Raw genomic sequence first — 15,282 nt, 5'->3', positions numbered from 1 at the left:
GTTGTCTTTTTTTCTGAAACTGCTTAGATGGAATAATTGAGGAAGTAAGTGTGATATCCTAAAGGGCAGATTTGAGGAAGGGGATTAGAAGTAATAATACTACTTCTACTTCAAAGGACATGGAAGGTTTTCTCTGTAAGTTACCAGGATTGAAGAGTATGTGGAAACAACCTGGCCCTTATTTGGGAATGTCTACGTCAGAAGGTGGGAATGCTTGGCGTCAAAGTTCTTATTTTTATCCATCTCTGCCACAACCCCTCTCTCATAGTCATCTCAGTCCAATGTGGTAGTAACATAATGAGGAAAAGTCACAGTCTTCATGGATTGTACAATGTTCTGAGTATTTTTATAATCTGACTATGTTGAAATGTGTCTGAAGCTGTGAAAATTAGAGGCAGGAGGCTTGATGGGATGAATACTCACCACCCCACCCCTGACACAGGGTTATCCAAAGCCTCAGTAAATGTTCATGATGTCTGAATAACGTTCCTTACATATATAATAACACCTGACTCAGACTCAGATGAGATATCAAATAGGACTTTTCTTTGGGGTATATATTGAGAGTGTACCTTCAAGATAGCATCACTGATGACATTTAGAAACCAAGTACATACAGTATTAGCAATACAAACCAGAACAATCCTACCATGGCAGGAAAGTGCTTGAGAACTTCAAACCATCCTTACTATTTTGAATATTCCTCTTTCACTAACAGAGAGCAAGTAACTCCTTTGCCCATTCCTCAATGTTGTTTGAAGTAGCAGCAAAGAGCCATGGCCCAAGGGAATCCTGGTCAGCATTCTAGGGTTCCTGCTTCTGGGACGAATGAGTTTCTTCAGTAAAGATATTAGACATTTTACTGATACAGACCTGCCTGCTCAGATTGTGCCCGCCAGTCTCTATAGACACAGGCTGTAACCATTCACAATAGCTATTGAGGATTTTATGCACCAGACTTAATTTTTCTAGGAATGTTTTTTGGAGACTACCATCTTACATTTCATTCTGAGTGTCTACTATATTGGGTATGTGTCTGGCAACATTTAGGCATTTAGTTGCTTACTCTCTATGTGTTTGCAGATGTTCAGAAAGTCCTAAAGGGCCCCCATAGAGATGATATGGTATCAAGAGAGTTATCACTCTTTGCCCAGGATACCTGGAGTTTCCACATGCTCCAATTTTGGGGTCTTTCTGCTTCAACTAATCAAAGCCATGTGTTTAAGATGCTGGCTCTACCTTCTGTTCAGAGTGTGGTTTGGGGATAAAACTATAAAGCAAATGTTTTTTCCTGCATGTCGTTGTGTCTCTGTGATTATAACAAGCTATTGTCAGTATTTTGTGGGAAGTATTTACTGTACTTTCAATGCCTCTAAAACTAAAGACTCCAAAGCCGTTGGGATTGGTGCTTGGTACCCTGCCTAAATTTAATTGACTGCTAATTGTCATTTGGCTAGAATTAGAGACTCAGAGAGAATGGAGATTACCCCACAAACAATTCGAGTGTATTTCACATCAAATTAGGGCTGATTCTCACAGCTTTTTCTCTTGTGAAGTCTCTTTCCCTGTCTTATGGTTTTTGCCAGTCCTCTGGGAGTTATCACAAAACAAGACATCAAAGTCTGAAGCCATGTGGTTTGATTATTTCTGGAACTATCATTTAGTTTCTGATGGAAATTCATAGACTAGAAAAGTCCCTTGTCAGACATTGACACAGCTGAAGGGGTCAGCGAAGGACTGAGAGGAACGTCTTCCTTTTGGTTTGGAAAGCCCACCCAGTCCAAGATCCCACAGCTGAGTCTCCAATTCTTCTCAAACTTTTCTGTCTGCCGTGATGCCCATTGTTAGCATTCTGTCTAAGCTCCACCCCACAGTTACCTGGCAACATCCAGGTAGATCACCCACTATAAAAAGGTCTGCTTGCCCCTCCTTGGTCTCTTGCCTCTTGCTTACTCTTTCTTCCCTCTTGCCCTCTTAGGCTCTTCCCTTTCCCCCTCCGTTCTCTATTTCCTTTCCCCTCTCTCCACTAGGTAATGGCCAGCCTCTACTTCTCAACTCTCTCTCTCTCTGCCTTTCTCTGCCTCTCTTAACTCTTCTCCCCATGCCCTAAATAAACTTTATTCTATACTATACCATCGTATGGCTGGTCCCTCAGGGGGAAGGGATGCCTCTGCATGGGCCTGCTGAGACAACCCCTACCCCCATACCTCACCACACACCTCCATAGATGGTGAAAGTCAGTTATACCCTCATAGAACATATACCCCCTTTCTCTTTATCTTTTTTATAAACACATCGCACCTTGCTCCTTAGAGTTGTAGGGATAAATTGGCTCCCTTTCAATGAAACATTTAGCTCCCTAGAACTTCTTCAGAAATGAAAAGTTTGTCTTTAAGGTTACCTCATAATGTGTCATCCTTTGACAACCCGGTGTATGCAGGGATTTTATTTGCCACAGAGCAGCTTCTGGGCTTCTAAGTGTATCTCCTGTTGGGGTATTTGTATTTAAGTAGTACTAAACATAAAATGGCTCATAAATAATTAAAGGCATCCATCTCCACAATTGCTGTGTGCTTTAGATCTTTATCATTCTCCAGGGGGAAGGCATCACCAGATGACACGGACATGAAGCTTTAGGAACTGGAACCACAGACATGCACTTAAGAGCTAAGTAACAAGGGTAGTATTGTAGCTGCAGAGCAGTAGCTCAGTGGAAATCAAAGAAGGTCCGTGATGATTCTCTGCAGGGGACTGAGTTGCTAGCTAAGCTAGGCTGCAGGTGCTGCAGTATGGAGAAAGGGGTTGTGAAGATGGAAGGTTGGGTTTTCCCTAGGGAAATAAGCATCCTGTGGAGCAGTGGTTTTCCACATTCCTAAGGCTGTGACCCTATGAGACAGTACCTCATATTGTGTTGACTCCTAACCATATAATTATTTACTACTTCATAACTGTAATTTTGCTACTGTTATTAATCATATGTAAATACTTGTTTTTCTTTATGGTTTTAGCTGACCCCTGTGAAAAATTCATTCCACCACAAAAGGGGTCTGTGACCCACATGTTGACATGTTGAAAACCATTGTCTTAGAGTTTCCTTAGTTATGTTCATTAATATCAATAAATGATTGAAATGGTATCTAATACTCTGATAGATTGTACATCTTTTTTTTTTTTTTTTTTTTTTTTTTTCAGACAGGGTTTCTTTGTGTAGCCCTGGCTGTCCTGGAACTCACTCTGTAGACCAGGCTGGTCTTGAACTCAGAAATCCACCTGCCTCTGCCTCCCAAGTGCTGGGATTAAAGGCGTGTGCCACCACTGCCCGGCTAGATTGCACATCTTTAAAATAAATTTTGTATTTAGTGAGCTATAAATTCTAATGGAATTATAAAGGTATGTACACACACACACACACACACACACACACACACACACATTCCATCTGGGTTTAATTTCAGCACTCCAGAGTACAGGCAAGAGGATCAGAAGTTCAAGGCCAACCTTACCTACATAGCAAGTGTAAGGCCACCTGAGTCCCTCTGTTAAATATGGAATGAATTAGAAGAAAATAAACATTACATTGCTACAGAATTCCATGCAATCACATCATTTGATATCAACTTCTATGGTAACACATATGGAATTTATAAATAATGGTGGATTTTTACCGTTAATTATTTTGATAGCTATGTTGGTCACTAATATTTTGCTTCAATGAGGAAGATTTTGAACATGGTAAGTATTAGTTTGGTTTAGATGCTATTTAATGCTTTTCTTAGGGAAAGGAAATTGTTTGGCTAAGTCACACATAGTCTTATGTTTCAATTTCTGTAATTCATAGTAAAATTTGAATGTGCATTGTAATAACTTAAATGCTACTGAAGAGCTGTTGATGTAGAACTTTTGCCATGTAAATCTGTGACTAATGATGCTTAAATCCCATTTCTCTAACAATATACAAGAATAAAATAATGCTTGTGATTATCAGTATTATTCAGGCTAGTGCAAGTGCTAAGAAGCTATTTTTTTCTGTGTCTTATTGCCTCTTCTTTCTTGTTTTTAAATCTCCCGTGTGTTTGCATTACAGCAATACCACTTTAATAAAGTCTACATTTGTGGATTTCTTATTTGATGTTTCTAAGTTGTCTGTTTAACTTATTTAGTGGCTTTAGTATCAATGAAAAATTGAAACATGTATCTCCGCAAGTACTCACACAGGCAATCAAAGAGCTGTATGTTCATTGCCCTCAGAAAGTGGTATGGTTAAAAAAACAGTTGGAAGATGGCTCAGCACATAGGAATGCTTGTTCTTTAAGCATGAGGAACTAAAATCAAATTCGCAGAACCCATGCAAAAAGTTTGGCATTGTGTGTGCTACCTGTCATCAGAGCATTCTCAGCAGTGGGGGCAGAAGGGTTTTGGAGCTTTCTACATGACAACTTAGTTTAAGATTAGTGAGAGATCCTGTCTCCCGACTATAACATGGAAGGTGATAGAGTGGAATCAAGCACTTTCCTCAGGTATATATGGGTACATGTGCACACACAAACATACACATGGGCCACACATACATGATACAAATATACACAAACAGTGAAAAGCAAAATTTCTATTCATTAAGAAAACTAAGCTGAATGCCTGTCAGTAGTGTTTGGTATGGCTCCTATATCTTATTAAGAGAAAGAGTCCTCAAATTTTGTTACTGAATGTAAAGTAGAACATGCTAAGTCTGTTTACTGTAGTCTGTTGCTTCCATGAAATGTATGTCTGATTGGCCATGGCTAAAAATGCAAGTGATAATTAAAATATTGCACGATTGACGCCTACTACACAGATGATATACGGGGTGAGTCACTGTCTGTCCAGGAAAGTCATAGAATTCTGATCCGGACATATCCAGTTGTATTTTACAAGATGTTGACTATTGTACTGTATGCACATCCTGACTTTTCACAGGTTAAATAATGTAAACATAAAAGAAGGAAGAACCAAAGGGCAATAGGAACCCATCAAGGAACAAAGGTAATGAATATTTCATGATAGCATTCACTTAAAAGGCAGACTCATATACAACTCCACTGTAAGCTGGTATTTGCATTAAAGATCAGATTATAATTTTCATTAATCTCTTCAATGATCATGGAGTAATTCCTTTGTAACATAGTTCAATACATAATTTCTAGTCTTATGCAAATTAGTCAATACAAATTCAGTCATTTGGATGCACTGTTTTGTGCTTCACCTTCGTCTATGGAGACATGCCTCTGCAATGATGGCCAAAGTTGAAATTATGGCTTTGCTTTCATGCCCATTCATGAAGAAGATCCTCATTTGACTGACCACGTTTTTTATTATATTCAGGCAAAGTGTGAATGGTCAAGTAGCACTTAAGAGTATAGGGGAGGGCAAGGATGCTTCGGCTTATCATTTACCTACTGTCTTCATTCCAAGGTAGCTGCCAGTGTGTCCCTCAGCATCTTAAGAAGCTTCATGGAGCTCTGAGAAAATGTTCATTCTCAATTGTGACAGTAGTGAAAGAGCCCTTAGAGTTTTCTAGAAAGGAAAAGAAATAACAGATTTTTTCCCCTGCATTTTCCTATGGGGATTCCTGGAAAGAAGAGTGGGTGATAGCTGCATTGCTGGCTGGGTTCTACTGAAGGAGATATATACCAAACAGAAGGAAGAAGACACACACCGCTTGTCCTGTCGTAGTGTGGTATCAAGAGGGAAGCTGATAAAATATGGTCAAGGAATGTAGCTTCTGATCAGAAACTAGAAAGATGCACTTTCTCTAAAATGTGTATAGTCATATTTTTTGGTGATTGTCTGAATAAGTGAGCACTGGGTGGTGTCAGGATTATGTGAATTACCATGTTGAGATCAGTAACCAGGAACTCCTTAACCTTGGGTGTCAGGATAGGGAAGGAAGAGAAGAAAGTAGAACACTACTTAGCAAGTAAGCCTTTACAAGGGGCAATGGATATAACAAAGGAAATGCAGAGTAAAGGTTCAATGATGGAGACGACATTTCTTGCATGAACATTGGCAAGTGATTCGACTATTCAGAGATCGAAAGGGCTATTTCCAATTATTCTAATATGTCTGGAGGAGGTTGCTAATTAGTAGGTAAAGCTTAGAGGGAGCTAGCGTGGGAAGTGCCCGTCATTGAGTGCCCTTATATCAGGTATATGGATTCTTGGCCACTGTGAGATGTTGGTAAGAAAAGAAGATGAGATGAAACCATGTAGTTAGATGCAGAAGCAGAGGAGATTCAGAGATGTGCTGCAGAAAGACAGGTGGGTCTGAAAAAGAGAGGACATTCTAAGTAGACAGTAGGGCTCCATAGCAAATATGTCTTATGAGTTTACCTGATGACATTCCCTGAAGGTCTTAGATTCTCAGGACCCTAACACTAGGTAAACACTAGTTGGTGAGATGTCACAAAGCTTGTCTGAGAAAGCAGAGGGTGTTGTCAGTACCACAAAAAGTACACATTAATTCTAATTAATTATGTGTCTGACTACCTCTTCTTTTCTTGAATCTATTTGTATAACAAACTACCATGTACACCATGCCTTGTTTTTAACCCAAGAAGAGAAAGCTTCCCTGTGATACTATAGTGATGATTAAAAAATAATCACAATTTCAATTATGAGTCTATTCAAGACATGGCCATCTCAAAATTTTTAAGTAAAGCATGCCTCACACACCCAGAGGCGACTGATGTTAAGTAAAAAGTGGATTGCATCTTAGTACTCAGACAGCCTCAGCAAGAGAGGCAGCTGAAATAGATGTGGGGCCACTTTGCAGTCCCAGCATGACAGGCTGAGGTGAACTCCAGGCTTAGAGTGGCATCAGATGCATATGAGAGACGCCTCTTAAAAAACAGTGATGACATTGACAGAGCTGACAAAGTCTCAAGAGATAATGGGCAACAATGTTACTGTTCTGTGTATTGACTGTGGATGCACACTCAATTCATTTTCCAATCATATAAATTTCCTCTTGAGATAAATGTTTTTTATATTCTTCAAATAACTCTATAATATGTATCATCTCTATTTGGAGCAGCCTAATCTTTGGAAGGGGATAAAAATATGTGTGTTGCCACTAAGTTTTAGCTGTATATCTATATGGGGCAGTCTCTCATACCCTCAAGAAAATTTACTTGAAATGGTATTTAATCCCAAGGTACACACACACACACACACACACACACATTTCTATACATGAATATCGAGGCAGATGAGAAAAATCTCTTTTTTCTGTACAGCTTATCAGTAGCATGTATTAGCCAACCTACTCTGACAGATGTCTAGTGACTAAGCAGTTTAAATCAGGCAGAACCAAAAACTACCCAACCAAGCTCTCCCCAAAGGACAGACTTTCTTTTAGCACAAAACCATGACTAGTCTATTTTCAGAAGACATGGTTCACTCCATGATTAAAGATAGTTTTATATCATAATCTTAGAATAAAATGTATCATTTCTAAGTGTAATCTCATCATATCACGAGTCATGCATCTTATGTCCTGCTTAAACTTTTAAAGGGACACTACCTATCACTTTCCTGCCCAAACTTTTTAATTTATATAAATATAAATTTATTCTTCAATGTTATTTGGTAAGTAACCACCCACCTTCTGAGAGTATGCTGAATTAGCATTGCTTTCAAAGTGATTTTCTAGAGGACTGTCATAAAATCGATTCCATTTTCTTTTCTCTCATGCTCACCTGCCTGTATAATTTGGCAATTTTCATAAAACTATTCATTAAAAAAATATATCTTACATTCATGTTTATGAGCCACTCCACACTGTCTGATATGCTTTGTGAGCCATGGTCAACTTGGAGTCAAAATAAGAGATGCATTAAGTCATGTATTACTGTCCTGCATTGTAACAAAAGAGGCACCGCCTGTGTTTGCGCTGCTGTCAACTCCTCAAGCCTACCGGGTACCCCAGTCACCGTGGTCCCTGTATCACCACACTGGAATGCAAAATATCAGGTGTAGCATACAAATCATCACTAAAAATCACAAATCAATCAGATGCTGCCAAAGATACACTTTGTCTCTGAGAGCTAGGAAATGGAGATTTTGTTCCTTGAGAAGACTGTAGCATCCTCCACACAAGCACCTGTTCTCTTTCTACATGCACCACCATCACCTGCTTCCATAAGCATTAGACAGCCATGTGTTTTCCAACTCAGCAGGCAAAATGTGCAAGCATATATGCATACTTTACCTATATTTTGTGTTACAGTTAAACTGTTCCTGAACATTCCGTAACGATTAAATTACTCACTTAAATGCTTTTCTCTAATATTGGAGTAGTTTGTCCAAAACAAGGAACAACCAAAAGCTGAACCCTTGGGATGAGATATGGACTTTAAATACCAAGCTCCATGCTCTTCTCTGGCCATGTTCCCAACCCTGCAAGAAGAAGATGGGGAAGCAGAACAGAGGTGCAGAGTTGGGCCAAGAACGAGAACACCCATAGGTGTGTGAACACCCATAGGTATATATCACATCTTGTCATTGTTTCTAGAAGGTTTTGATGAGGAGGCTGGTAAGTGGAATCCAGGGGAAGGTAAGGATGAGATGCAGACACCATGAGAGCTTCTGTCCTTGGTTTTAATTTCACTGTCAGAAAGAAAACCTAAAACTCTCGTTCTTTCTCTCTCTCTCTCTCTCTCTCTCTCTCTCTCTCTCTCTGTCTCTCTCTCTCCTATTTTCCTTTCTTCTACTTGTTCACTCTCTCCTTCAAATTGAATTCACGGAATTAAAAAAAAGACATAAAATGTAAATAACAATCAATTAGAAATGTGTTTCTATTTTTTTCTGTGTACAGCAATATTGTGAAGTAAAACATAAAGTCATTCTGCCCGCAAAGCCACGTTATTACTGTGAACAGGAGCTTTTCTCTGTACTTATGACTGATGGTTTCTGTACTTCAGTAACGAGTGTACTCTTGAAAATATTACCAAGTAAACAATTTGCTGAATAAAGATATTAGAGGGGGAAATAGAATCTAGAATATCCCACTGCAGCTTTTAAAGGTTTTCTTATCAGTCAGTGGAAAGGAGCCGTTTATTTTCTCAGCAGGTCTCATTCATTGTGAATGTCCCTTGTTCAAACTGATTCAATCACCATCTCCCTAGATCAAGGTCTATACAAATAGTTTGCATTAGCATGCTTGGCAAGAGTCTCCTTACCTTTACCTCAACTTCTTTTCTGTTCCTTTTATAGTTCTTAAATGAATACTTAAAAATGTACTTATTATAAACAAAGGAGAGACGAACACAGTAGAAACAGGATGAGGCTTTCCTCAGCCTCCATTGCATCTGCACTTTTCTCTTCACTGCATGGAAGAGAGGATGTGATTTTAAAACTGCACATGCAGTTCAGGAAATAATCAAAGCAAAACTGTAAATATCAGATGCTTGATAAGAACCATCCAGGATGTTGTCATGTCTAACCTCTAAATGTGATCAAACAATCAGGCCAATGAGTAGGTCAGATTGTGGGAAGTGAAAGAGAGAAGCTCAGGACAGGAGATAAGAGCCTTGAATCAGGCCATGAGTTCCAAGGTAGACAATAGGGAAGCATGAAGAACCCAAACTTATCATTATAGGTCTTCTCTGCCTTGGTCTAGGGGCTTTCACCCTTAGATTCTCATGATAGCCCTGTTAATAGTCCATCATTATTCACCTTCCATACTGTAGAATCTTGGATAGGCTTATGGCTGTGTAGCATGTGAGAGTCTAACCATCCCTCAGTGAGAGACTTAGTCTTTCATTGCATATGGGATCAATCCCCTGTGATTAGTTCCTGATGCTTAAACAAGAGGAGGTTGGAGTAATCTCTTTTCTATTGTATGAGGAAGGTATGGTTAGTAGATGCAGTTGAAAGTGGAGGAGAAGCAGTTTCCTCAGTGCTAAGATGTTTATGCTCCTGTCAATAACCAGTTATCCTTGACTCTCTAAAAAGCTGCCATGAAACTCATTGGATCAAGAAACAAGTCATGAAAGGAAATAGTTAGGAGAAGAAGTTATCATGGAGGTAGAAGGGGGCTAATTAGGAGAGAGAAGAGAATGAGAAGATCTGTAGGGGATAAAAGCATTGTGGGGGATGGTTATTTTGACATTCATTATATGCCTGTATGGAAGAGTCACATTAAAACCCATCCTGTGTACTTAATGGACATCATTAAAAACACGAAATATACTATGAAAGAACAGAGGATGAAGGAAGGCAGCAAGCTACACAGAAACCACCAGTAGCAATGCTCGATGGGATGCTGATCGCATATCTGGACAGCCTCTGCCTTGGACCTTTCAGTGAGGAAGCCTGAAGCATTATGCATGCTGCCATCATGCCCCAGCAGCTGAAATTGGTGAAGAATTAAAGAGGCATAGGTGTACAAAGACCTGGCATGGTATAACAACAAGATCTCTACTTTGGAAGATTGTGTAAAATTTAAAAGCATAACTGAGACTCAATGAGAACATGGTGTTTGCAGTAGATGAGGGTATTAACTAAATGTATATGGACTGTCCAAGGCAGGGTTCTCAAGTTAAGTCACTGTATTTAGCATTTGAAACTACAGGTCATAAGCTCTGGTGTAAAATATCCAGTTGATAGCATAGGCTGATATTTATCTTAATTGTGTATAGACACTGAGTCTTTTCCTACAGTTGTTGACTCTTCTAACAACTGTCAAATAAATCAAATTTATTTTAAGTAAAAGTCCTTCAGAAATCAGTCCATGAGAGAGAAGCCACACAGGCCACTTTGTAAACAGTGCTAAGTTGAGTATGTTTTCCATGCAAAAGCAAAGGTCAAGAGCTGTACAACAGCTTTCCGAAGCTAACAGGGGGTAAAAAAAATCACTGAGAGAAGATGCCCTATGTGCTGTGACTCCTGACCCTGTGTTCTAAGTCTACTGTCTTGGAAATGTGTGTTCTCAGCAGGGGTTCATGGCCAATAACATGAAATACTCTTAGTACAATTCAAAAGCAAACGGGCATAGGGCAGATTATCTGCGATGCAATACAAAGAAAATTTGTTGACAAAGGAGCTCCTTAGGCATCTTCTTTATATTTTTCTTTGTGTGTGTGTGTACCTACACACAGTGCACATGCATACATGAACCTAGAGTGCAAGCCGACATTAAAATCCACATGCATGCTTGGGATGCTGCTCAGTGGTCCATGCCTGCCTAGTATGTACAAAACCCTGTGTTCAGTTGCCAGCACTGCAAAATGATATCCTCTTGGAAATGCATGATAATTAATGGTTACTATATTATTTCATAAATGGTGTTGAAGATTCCATTTGTAATCCAAATATGAAGCCCAGGACAGGACAAGAACAAGGCAGAAGGACTGTGAGGTCTAGTAGACTCCACATAGAGCAATCAGAGGAAAAAGGCAGAATGCCAATTACACTGAAGTATTTCCTTAAAAATAAAATCAAATGAAAAGCTAACATGTAGAAACATTAAAACTTATTTTTTCACACATTCAGAAAAGTACTTTGATGTGCTGAGAAGTCAGTGAAGACAGAGAAGAGAGAGGGAGACAGAATCTGTTCCTACCCAGAAAAGGAGCAGAAATACTATTCACAGGAAGATGTTAATTATGAGACAGTAAAGAATTTATGGAAAGAAACTTGGTAAACTATATGAAATGCTCAACTCTCTAAAAGAAACACAATTAGCCAGGCAGTGGTGGCACACGCCTTTAATACCAGCACTTGGGAGCCAGAGGCAGGACGATTTCTGAGTCCAAGGCCAGCCTGGTCTACAGAGTGAGTTCCAGGACAGCCAGGGCTCGACAGACAAACCCTGTCTCAAAAAGCAAGCAAGCAAGCAAACAAACAAATAAATAAAAACAAAATTAGTACAATTTTTAGGAGAGAAAACATTAAAAAGACAAAAAGGGTCAAATGTGTCACACAAGTTGATGATGATAATGAAAATTGCACTTTTGATGTTATTAAATAACATTCTCTTGGCATTAGAGGGGCCACGTGTGAGCATGGGGATGGACCACAGATGCCAGGTGGGATTAACATGACACAAGGCTGTAAATCCTGCAACACTGTCTCTGAAAGGAGCAGAGAGGCACTGAGAGATAAGCAGCTACCCAGATCCCCACCTGCATGAAGCACGCACCTGCCCCATGATGCAGACAGTTGAAGCTGCTGGGAGAAGAGAGCTCCCCTCTGGATAGAAAAGTGTAGAAAGAATTAGCATGCTAATAGACACATGGCCACATTCACAGTGTAATTGGCATCTGTGTGTTGGATTTTAGAGAAAGTCAAACGTACTTAACAATATGATTAGACAACGTGAATGCGTGTTTTTATAAGGTCTGATTAGGAAATTATCCTGGGTTCTAGAAAGACACTCTAGTACATCCTAGGCAAGTCTAATATTGGTACAGGTTTATACTGAAAACAACACAATACAATTAAAAACAACTCAAAGGACAAATTAAAAAGTCATAACAGGATTATCTTGGAATACATATGTAATAAGTCTATAAACCACATAGGAAGAGAGAGTAGAAACAAAAATAGTCTTACATGATTAAAGAGGAAGTATGAGCAGTGCAATTATTTAGCTGTTTAATATAGTTGATTAAAATATTTTAATTATTAAGTAAAAAGAAATAGCAATAAGGTTCCTTTTCTAGACATCACATGACACAGGAGGACTACTAGTCAGTGCTCAGGAATGTTGAGTACCACTTCTAGATATCACATAGCAGAAGGAGGAATACTAGCCTGTGCCGAAGAAGACAGAGTAACCAGTAGTATATTCCTCCACTCTAATCATTTTTTTTCATACAATATATTTTGGTCATTTTCCCGATTCCAATTCCTCCCAGATCCCCCCCCCCACTTCCATACCCACCCGCCATTGCTCTTTCTTCCTCTCTTAAAAAATATAAAGCAGAACAAAAAACCAATTAAAGAAAAGCCTCAAATATAGATGAAAACAACAACCAAAGCCCCTCAAACAACAACAAAACATAGGTTTTTACAGGTCTGTCTGTCTGGAACTGCAGATTCCAAGTTCTGATGTCATACCACACCTTCAAAAACAGATATTAACACTTCAGGAGCAAAGGGGAGAATGTCCTCTCAGGTCCTGACAAACAGATGCTGTGCTTTCTTTCGTGAAAGCACACATCAATCTCACCCCATACTGTTGCTCACTGATATTCAGCAATAAAATAGGAATTGAGTCAAAATTTAAAACAGTAAAAGCAATAAGGCAAAAACTAACCAAAAAAATTACCTGTGTAATTGCAAAGAGGTGATAAGCCTGAGGAAGAGAATGCTGGAGTTCATTATTCACCCAGTGCAAGAAGCAGGGTGGTCAGTGGGGCCTGGTCAGAGGGGACCTGGTCAGCAGGGGAGTGTCAGTAGAGGTGGTCAGTGGGGGCTAGTCAGAGGGGCTGGTCAGAGGGGGACTGGTCGGCAGGGATTGGTCATAAGGGGAGGGTCAGTAGAGGTGGTCAGTGGGGGCTAGTCAGAGGGGACTGGTCAATAGGGCTGGTCAGTTCTGGGAGTTGGTCAGAGGGTATTAGTCAGTAGTAGTGGTCAGTGGGGGCTAGTAAGTGAGTGCTCCTTAGTAGGGATGATAAGGGATTTTGATCAGTGAGGAATGGCCAGTGAAACCTGGTAAGAGGGGGTCTGGTCAGGAGGAGTGATCAGTGAGGGCCGGACTTTAGTGGTGGTTAGTGGAGATAAGTCAGCTGGAGCTGGTTAGCAGGGTGGTCAGTGGTGGTTAATCAGTGGGAGCTAGTTAGTAGGGTGGTCACTGGGGGTTAGTCAGTGGGAGCTGGATAGCAGAGCTCATCAGAAGGCTCAAATTCAATGCATGACTTTATTTCTTAAAGGACACTGTGCCCTGAGGTCAGATAATACCTAATGCTTTAGCAAATATTAGTGATGCAATGTAGTCCTGGCAACCTTGAAAATATTTGTCATGTTCTGAAGTTAGGAAAATAAGACTCACGAATCTTTCAATTGTATTTCTAAGCTACATTTTCAGGAGCAGGAAGCAGGTTGTGTTAAGCCTGGACTCTTGGCTACCCAGCTACCACGTTTGCACTATCATAGTTCTTGGCACTTCCTTACAAAGTGAGGACAGAGTCAAATGCCAGCATGTATTCCCTGAATCTTATTAAAATAGCGAGGCAGACACACAAGCAGGAGACAATTATCTAATAGCAGCCATATTTGAATGCTTCAAAGAGATCTTGGAAAGTTCTGTCATGTATCGAAGTGAAGCAACTTTGTTAAGTGGCAGGTGAGAGCTGGCTAGAAAAATGTGTTCACAAGGGAAAAAGCAGCGAGAGGTCCGCGCTCCTCCCTTCTGCACTTCCACTGAGTCACAGTGTTGACATGCATATGGTGGTGGTAGAGCATCTACTTCAGTGGTAGCAGCTATTTTGGTCCCCCACCCCTTTCCACATACATGTCTCTAAAGGCCTTCATCTTGCAACTCCCATCCCCAATAATCTACCATCTGTTTGTTTGCTAAAACAGGAGACAAAAGAGTGGATGGCAACGGGTGCAATCAGCGGATGAAACAAGGTGGTGTCTAAACAAATAATGTAAACGCATTTAATTAAGGCGGTCTTCACGGCTGCTAATTAATTGCTTGACTAAAATAACTAGGGAGCATCAGGAAACAAGTTGGTGTTTCTCTGAAAACTATTAAAGTGATTTGTGTGCATTGATACAAGCCCTGAAGGAGAGCTGTATCTTGCTTCCAATTTTAAGAAATCTGTCTGAGCAGCTACTAATGAAACATTTGAAACTGTGCTTAAGACATTTCCTAAAAAGATATTTAAAATCATAAGATGCTGTGGCTTTGAAAGCAAAATCCCCAGAGAAAGAGATTTTTTTTAGTAATGCATCACTTTAATGCATTAACAAACTTTAAGTTACAAAAAGATCTTTAATATTCAGTCATTTATTCACAGATGCATCTCATCTTTAAAAGTCCGGCTTGGTAATATAACCAATGTTAATTTATTCTCTGAGATAGATCTGCCCCAAACAGTCTCTGTCTCCGAAATAAGGCTACAATTGTGAGCTTGATGAGATTAGTGTTATTTATCAGAGTTGTGGTTTTGGACATAGAAATTTACCTTCATATAAATATTAAATTGTAATCACCACACATTTAGATTACAGGGATATTTCAGAACTTTATAGATTGCTCCTCAGATGGAGTAGGGGTTTGTGCAGGGGGAGGCTG

General features: G+C 39.7%; 2 protein-coding genes across 2 annotated transcripts in view; both read left to right on the top strand.

Annotated features, from left to right (window-relative positions):
- Csmd1 (CUB and Sushi multiple domains 1) overlaps window positions 1-15,282 on the top strand; it is a 1,642,848-nt gene that overhangs the window by 80,266 nt on the left and 1,547,300 nt on the right. The window lies entirely within an intron of this gene.
- Window positions 1-15,282, top strand: part of C030002A05Rik (RIKEN cDNA C030002A05 gene) — a 138,762-nt gene that overhangs the window by 37,276 nt on the left and 86,204 nt on the right. The window contains exon 1 of the mRNA XM_030243881.1: window positions 1-15,282. This exon is cut by the window's left edge and continues 37,276 nt beyond it; it is cut by the window's right edge and continues 86,204 nt beyond it. The gene's annotated coding sequence lies outside the window, so the exon portion shown is untranslated.

This window comes from Mus musculus, chromosome 8, assembly GCF_000001635.26.
Source record: "Mus musculus strain C57BL/6J chromosome 8, GRCm38.p6 C57BL/6J".
NCBI classification, from domain to species: domain Eukaryota; kingdom Metazoa; phylum Chordata; class Mammalia; order Rodentia; family Muridae; genus Mus; species Mus musculus.
The sequence above is the reverse complement of the archived record's forward strand: the minus strand, read 5'-3'. Positions and strand labels throughout refer to the sequence as shown.